Source organism: Oryzias latipes, chromosome 20 (genome assembly GCF_002234675.1).
Source record: "Oryzias latipes chromosome 20, ASM223467v1".
Classification (NCBI taxonomy): domain Eukaryota; kingdom Metazoa; phylum Chordata; class Actinopteri; order Beloniformes; family Adrianichthyidae; genus Oryzias; species Oryzias latipes.
In genome coordinates this window covers 10,444,150-10,452,434 of record NC_019878.2, presented here as the reverse complement: position 1 = coordinate 10,452,434, position 8,285 = coordinate 10,444,150, and positions in this window count along the sequence as shown.

The window sequence follows — 8,285 nt, the reverse complement described above, 5'->3', positions numbered from 1 at the left end:
TCTGGTCGTTCACGCTAAAGTGCGTTCCCTTCAGCTTCCGGCCGCGGCTCTTCACCAGCTCCTTCTGCTTAAAGTGGTCAAATTTGGCTACAATCTGTCTCGGACGCTGGTTGTCGGACCTTCTTCCTCCGAGCCGGTGCACCCTCTGGAACGCGATCTTCTGCACCTCCTCCTTGGGGAGCTTCAGAAGGGCTTCACCGTGGCCTCCGGGTCCTCTCCTGCCTCGTCTGGAATCCCCGAGATCACCAGGTTGTCCCTCATGCTCCTCGACTGAAGATCCAGGAGGGTTTCTTCGATCGAGCGGTTTTCCTCAGAAAGGCGAGCGGTGTCACTGCTCAGGGTCTTGACAGTTTCTCTGAGGGCCTGATTCTCCGCTGCAAGCTCCCGCACCTTGCTGCTGGCTGAACTCTAAAGACTCCTGCAGGCCTTGGAACTCTCTATGGAGGATCTCTAGCAGATTCAAGCGGCAATCAAGGCTGGGGAGCTTTTTATCTATGGAATCTAAAGTGTCACTGATTCCGCTGCCTGGAGAGGAGGCAGCTCAAGAATGTTCTGGACGGATGCGTTTGGGGGAAGGAGTGGTGGTGTTGGTCTTCCCCATAACAAAGGTATTGTAGCAGCCGTCTATAATTTTCCAGGTCCTCCAGGCTGTCAAAAAGCTTATTGAACTTTTACAGATGTTAGTTTTACAGCTAATTTGATATGGCGGTAAAGTGATATAATACAGAAATGTTTGTTCAGCTACTTACGCACCGCCAAGTTGAGTTGCCACACCGGTCTCGTTGAGTCTCACGATACTACAGCATCAGCTCCCCCTACTACAGCATCCCTCCAGTCCATGTAACCTATTTTGCAGACCTATTATCTCTGCAAGACAACTCCAAATCTGCATGCATGGCCAACTTTAATAATGCTAGACTACCAGTAAATGTTTTTTTTTTTAAATACACATTACAGACGGTTTAAGTCTGAAGTGTCACATGGATTGTGACTTAAATCTGATAATCAAGTGAGGAAAACATTTGAATATTTTTTTTGTAGTCATCAGATTTCTACAATACATGTAAATGCAATTCATTTGTCAGTTTGTCTGATTATTTCTAAAGACTGAGGTCTTTTAAACAGTCATTATCACCTGGATTATTCCCCTGACATGATCACGTGATCACCACAATCGTTTTTCCCATACTATAACTCGTGCTTCTTATTTTTTAAAAGTTTTATATGTTACGGAACCCGTGTCCTGACACTAAAATATTAAAATATATCTTGTTCCAACAGATTAATATCTCGTTCGCAAGAAATACTACTCCGTTCCCTCAAAATGATTAATTTGTTCGAACGCAATAATTAATCCATTCGAACTCAATAATTATTCACGACGTAAGTCATTCACACGGATATGCTCTCCTTATGGCCGCAAAAGCCGCTTTCAGCGGTAACTTCCGTGTCTCTGTGACCCACATTCGTTCAAGAAAGGAACATGAAAAACAAGAATGATCACTTTATTACTGTCTCAATGAATATTAGAAAAATGTAAGATTTATAGTCATAAGATTTTTATAAAAATTCAAGGATTAAAAGAAAGAGACGACGAGAAGATCCGAGATATCATTGGAATCCTGACCCAGATCGCTCCGGATTGGAAAGAGAAGAAGGACATGATGGTGGATACAGTTCGGTTGGGGAGAAAAGAGGAGGAGGGCAGACACCGAGAGGTCATCATACAATTTGTTATGAGGCACCGCAGAGACGCCATCTGGAGAAAAACCAAGAACTGTTCAACCTGTAAGAATCTGGGAATCGTCTTCAAGGAGGATTTCTCCAAAGCTGACAGAGAAGCTCGAGCAGCGGCCTGGCCGAAGATGGAAGAAGCCCGAGCAGCAGGGAAACATGTGTTAAGGGGGTGGTTGATGGTGAAAGGCAGTAAGAAGTTTGAATATGGAATGAAAAGATGAAATTGAATTATTGCAGGTTAGAGGGACGATCTGGGTGAGAACACACGAGCCACCAAAGAGGAACCGGGTATTTTTGGCCACAAAAACAATTAATCCTAAAAACTGACTGGCCAATGAGATGGTAAAAAAAACTATAAAATACATATAACAGCTCTAAAAAGTATAAAATACAATAAGATGCAGAAACAGGGTAAAAACTACTACAAAGCAATACTAAAAGTCCGGGGGACAGTCGACAAAAGCAGCTTTGGGAGACAGCAAATCCGGAATCCAGGGAACGTCCTCCACCCGCCAGACTTGACCCATGATGTCCTTTCTCCATGACCAGGGAAGTCCTCGGGTCACACGCACCAGGACCTGCAGGCAAACACATCTGCCAGCACCAGAAGCAACCACGGTTGCCTTAGGCCAACCACGGTTGCCTGAGGAGTGTGGCTACGCTTTCCCATACTAACAGGGCAGACAGAGTTCCCCTCTGCCTCTGCGTGTATTCAGCCTCACACACTCCTCCCCGTGTCATGTCGCTTCTGGCTGGCCTTCCGGTACGCTGGGACTCCTGTGTGGAAACACACAAGCGGCAGCACCAAAGGTACTCCAACATCCATGCTGGACCCAGCCATCTTGTGTGTTTCTACCAGTCTGCTAAGTCACGTCGGGCTACTTACAACACAGGCAGGGTCCCTGCCCGGCCCCTGCGTGTTGACGGTATGGCAGAACTGGTGGTCCCAGCGGTCCAATTGCCCCCGGTGTGTGCGCCCTCCTCACTCCATTGGTGCATTTAATGAGTGGTCTGGCGGTCCAAATGCGTCCCGTGTATACAGGCCCGTCGGGTTCCCGGTGTGTATGCCATGCTCCCAGGGTGCGCAGGACCAAGCGCCCCTGGGGTATGCGCCCTCCTGGCCGTGCAGGAACTTTTCCCAGAGTCTGCTACATTCTGGAGCGCACGTCTGCTTCTCTGTTCCACTCCTATATAGTCTCTCAATTAAGAGCAGGTGCTTCTAATTAAGGGGCGTGTCCACATGCAGCATGCAAGGGGTGTAAAAACACAACAAACATGCAAAAAACCATCCAATCATGCATTTAGTTTGTCCCACCTGCTCACACGTGTACTACAGAGGACCGGTGGGCTACATCAATGGTATCAGGGTTCGTGTGGACTGAGCTGGTTCAATAAAACAGTTCAAAGAAGGAAAAGGATGGAGAAAAAAAAGAAAAAAAAGGTTATTTATAGGTTTTTCATGCTAGTTAATGCTAATTCACATCTACTGTAATGGTTCTGACAAAATTTATCTTGGGGTTAAAATCTCGGTCCTCAAAGATTATACAGTTTTAGGGGCATATTCAACGCTTGTAGTTCCAGCTTCTTTAGCTTTATCTTTTTGTGTTATTCGTATTTTTTTTATTTTTATGTCTTTGTCACAGTCATTATGTTCTTATGTTACACTAGATGCTAGGGGTCTGAGATATTCTGTCAAAAGAAAATCTGTGTTTTTGTTTTGTAAGAATCAAAGAGCTCAGTGTTTCCTTCTGCAGGAAACTCATTCCAGTGAAAGTGATGAAAAATTCTGGTCTAATCTGTGGGGCGATAAAATCTACCTTAGTTATGACAGTAATAGGTCAGCAGGGGTCGCTACACTACTGAATAACTTTCCAGGGAAATTGTTAACAGTGAAGAGGGATGATTCAGGTCAGTGGATTATTTGCATTTTTTATCTTGATGGATGTTTTTTGGCTCTAGGTAATGTTTATGGCTAAAATTGTAATGCTCAAAATAAATTAACGTTTCCCCATTTAAAGACCTTAGATAGAGATATCCAATTCAAATACGAATAATCGGTGGGGATTTTAACATGGTGGAAGATGATTGGCTGGACAGATCTCCATCTGCATTTCTGAATCACCATCATAATCCAACACTCCTTCATTTCTGCACAGAGCTGCACCTAATAGATGTATGGCATAGAGATTTCCCTGATGCTTAAGCCTTTACCGGGTTTAAACCAGATGGTACAGCCAAATCTAGACTAGACTTTTGGCTAATCTCAGATGATCATCAGAGTTTCATCCCGAAAGTAAACATTTCAGCTGCTCCATTAACAGATCACAGTGTGGTCAGACTTTCCGTCCAACTTCAGAGTTCTCAGTCTAGAAACAAAGGCTATTGGAAATTTCACTCCAATCTTCTTAATGATGAAACATATTGTCAAAACATTATTTATACAATTAATAAAATTAATATGGAGGCTCACTTCACGTCTTATAGAGATAGATGGGAGTTTTTTAAATATAAAGTGAGACAAATTTCCATATCTAGAGGTAAGCAGATGAGTAAGCAGTATAAATCAAGAAAGAAGAAATTATCAAAGAAATAAACTCAATATGTCACAATTTGGACTCAGATGAAAATCATAAACAGCAAATGATTATCTTGCAATCCTCCTTGGATAAAATGTACATAAAGAAGGTCAAAGGTGCATATATCAGATCAAGAGCAAGACGGATTGAGGAAGGGGAAAAAAGTTCTGCATATTTTTGTTGACTGGAAAAAAGAAGGCAAGAGCGAGACCAATGAGTTCTATCGCTAGAGGAGACGTCACATGGTTCCTCATGGGAGGAGAGCACCGCCATCTTGGTGAGGTCAAGTTACTGCTGCAGTGCATGCATGTGATCAAATCGTTTGCATATTACCAGTTCATTGTTTGGGTTTCAACTGCCAAAATCAGATAAATGAGTCCATGAAGGAGGAAGGTATATCATTTCACAGGTAAGTATTTTAATTTTTTCTTTTAATGCTGCAGGGGCTTCATTAATAGTACACATGTTGACATGCATGATGCTGCAGGGCTGTTCTCAACATGCTGCATGATGTACGGATAATTTGCTGTCGACATAAATGTACATTTTATTTTGCTAAACCTGTATACAGCATACTAGGCTATTATAGTAATATAGATTTATACATTTCTGACTCAGAGACTGAACTTTTCTTGCAGGTTTCCAATGGATTCAGACTTAGGGAAAAAGTGGATCTTAGCTATCAAAAGAGCTAACCCAGATGGATCACTGTAGTACCAACTAGCAATACAGTCTGGCTATGTTCAAAAGATTTGTGGAAACACATTTAGATAAGAGGCCAGACTGTTTGCTTGAAACCCGACACCATACCATCTGTGTTATACTCACATGAATCAATATAAATCTATTGTTTTTCTTTGTTGTTGTTGTTTTTTTTAGGGTAAATCTATTGTTCACTTTTGGACTTCTTTTGAATATTTATTATTATTATTATTATTATTATTATTAATAGACTTGTTTTTTATTATTTATTGACTTATTATTTATTTATTGTTATTATTTACTGTTTGTATTGACTTACTATTGATTTATTATAATTGTTATTATTGACTTATTGTTGGGTTTTTCTAAATAATTTAAATTACATGTCAAAGAGGTTTAAAACTTCTAAATGTTTAGAAATTATATTTAAAAATTCTTTGTAATAATCTTTTTATTTGTAAGTTCTGCAACAATGCATTTTCATTAAAGTTTGAGCTTTTAAGGCTGACTGTTTCTCTTCTTTAACGACAACAAATGATGTATCTATATATATATTATATATAAATATAATATATTTACATATATGTATAAATATATATAAATGTAAAAATATATATAGCTTATAAAAGCTACTTAGACACCACTAAGCAATAGAAATCATTGTCATGTGGGCGTCGTCGACCTCACCAAGATGGCGTCGCGCTCCGCCACCGTCGGCCAGGCTTCTAAAGCGGGCGTGTCTCCTCTAGCGATATAACTCATTGAGCGAAACAGTGTAAAAACTTTGTTAATAAAAGATGTGGAGTGCACAGCTCCTACAACAATTACAAAAGAAAATTTTCAGTTCTACAGTGAGTTATACGCGTCCTCATACTCCCTCCATGATGCTGAAGCCTTTTTAAAACAAATCAAACATTTGGTCCCTAAAATAGATGATGGCTGCAGAGAGCTTTGTGAGGCAAAGATCACCATGTCAGAGGTAGAAGATGCTTTAAGATGCTTAGCTTTGGACAAATCTCCAGGTTCAGATGTGCGGACTGTTAATTTTTATAGACATTTCTGGGAACATGTGAAAGACCTGCTTTATTTGACACTGAAGGAAATAACTAACACGTAAACTCTACCAACAACTATGAAGCAAGGCATCAGAACTCTCATACCTAAATCTGGCAAAGATCCTCGACTGATTTATAATCTGAGACCAATTACCTTACTTAATAACGACTATAAAATCTTAACTCACATATTTGCCTATAGAATGAAAACTGGGATGTCCCAGATTATTTCTGACACTCAGTCTGGCTTTCTGATAAGCCGATCCATTCATAATAACATCCGCCTCATACTGGACCTGTTAGATTACAATTATCTGATAGAAGACGAAGGCTTCATTTTGTTCCTTGATTTTTTAAAGCCTTTGACAGTCCAACATCAATTCATGTTTCAAACTTTAGATTTATTTGGCTTTGGACCCAACTTTATCAATCTCACCAAAACACTTTATGGAGATACGAATAGTGTCATTTCTTTGCCACATGGGACCTCGCCGAGATTCTCCATTAACATTTGAGAAACTTAATGCTTTAGGCCAGCAAATAGCAATCACTCAGTTCGCTGACAATACAGCTATTTTTATGAAGGACAGCAGTCAGATTTCTGTGGTTTTACAATTAATAAATGTTTTCTCCAGAGCTTCTGGTCTGAAATTCAATCTAAATCAATGTGAATTATTGCCAATTAAAGATCCCACTTTAACAACAATTCAAAAAATTCCTGTTAAATCCCAAGTAAAATATCTGGGTATTCACCAAACCAAAGACTCCAAATCATTGGACTTTTGGAAAACTCTAGATAATTGTAAATTAAACCTAAATTTGTGGTCCAACCGAGATATTCCTATTCTGGGCAGAGTTTTTCTAGTAAAGATGGAATCTCTGTCAAGATTAATCTACCCTGCATATTCTTTATCCTTCCCTAAATCTGCAATTAAAGATATAAATATAATTCATTTTAAGTTCATTTAGAAATACAAAACTCATTATATTAAAAAAAGTGTGATGTTAACAGATTATGAGGAGGGAGGACTTATAGCTATTGATGTTGAGTGTTTAGACGGGACGATTAAAATCAACTGGCTGAGATCCTTCTTAAAGTACGAAAAAGGTTTCTGGTATCAATTCCCCTCTAAAATATTAAGGGATGTAGTTGGAATTAACGTTCTGCTTAAATGTGACTATGATCTAAAGAAAACTGCCAATCAAACTTTCTGCCTTTCATCAACAAGTTTTATTGCACTGGAAACTGATTTATAAGCATAACTTTAGTCTGCACACCACGCCTCTTTGGAACTGCTGTTATGTGTTACGGAGAAACAAATCCTTGTTTTACAATAACTGGCTGACTAAAGGGATATGGTCTGTTCTGCATCTACTGGATCATTCTGGAAACATTTTGACGCTTGAACATTTTAGTTCTAAATTTCAGTTATTTGATCGGAAACAATATGATGCTGTGATCAAAGCTCCTCCTCGGTCATTGATACAATTAGTGAAACGAAGATTAATTAAAACTTCATTCACTCTAATTGGATGGGCAGCAAAGACAGAATTACCTAACAGCTTCATGCGCAGATTGTTTGTTAAATGACTCTTCCAAACACATCTCATCAGAAGAAAAGCATTTCTAAACACTTCTCTAAAGAAGAGGTATTTGAATTAAGGTTGAATTACTTAAAATTCTGTATTTTACCAAAGGTAAAAGACATCCATGTAAAACAATTAGTGATGTTTATCCATCCAAGGAATTTTTTGAGACTTCGTTTTGGGTTTGAAGAGAATGACTGCAGTTTTTATTTAAAGGACATTGAGACTGTGGATCATTTATACTTTAACTGTGGAGTTATAAAAACAATCTGGGAAGATTTCTATGGAGTCTTATAATGTTCATAATCAAATAAATAAATATTTAATTAAATAGATAAATATGACCTCATGAAAATACACAATCAACCAATAAATCTCTCATAAATATATAAAAAGATCATGAAATGGTGAAAAACCTGCACACTGATTTTAAATTAGCCATTATATTATTCAATATTTTTCATTTTGCTTTAAAAACCTGTTCATTATTTTTAAACAGCATTTTAAAATATTCATTTTAATCATGTGGAATATTATTACAATTCTACGTCTTTTTTCAGAACCTTGGATTTCAAAATCAATATTTTCCAAAGTAGCTTTGTTTTTATTGCACGTTGCTGTTTTTCCA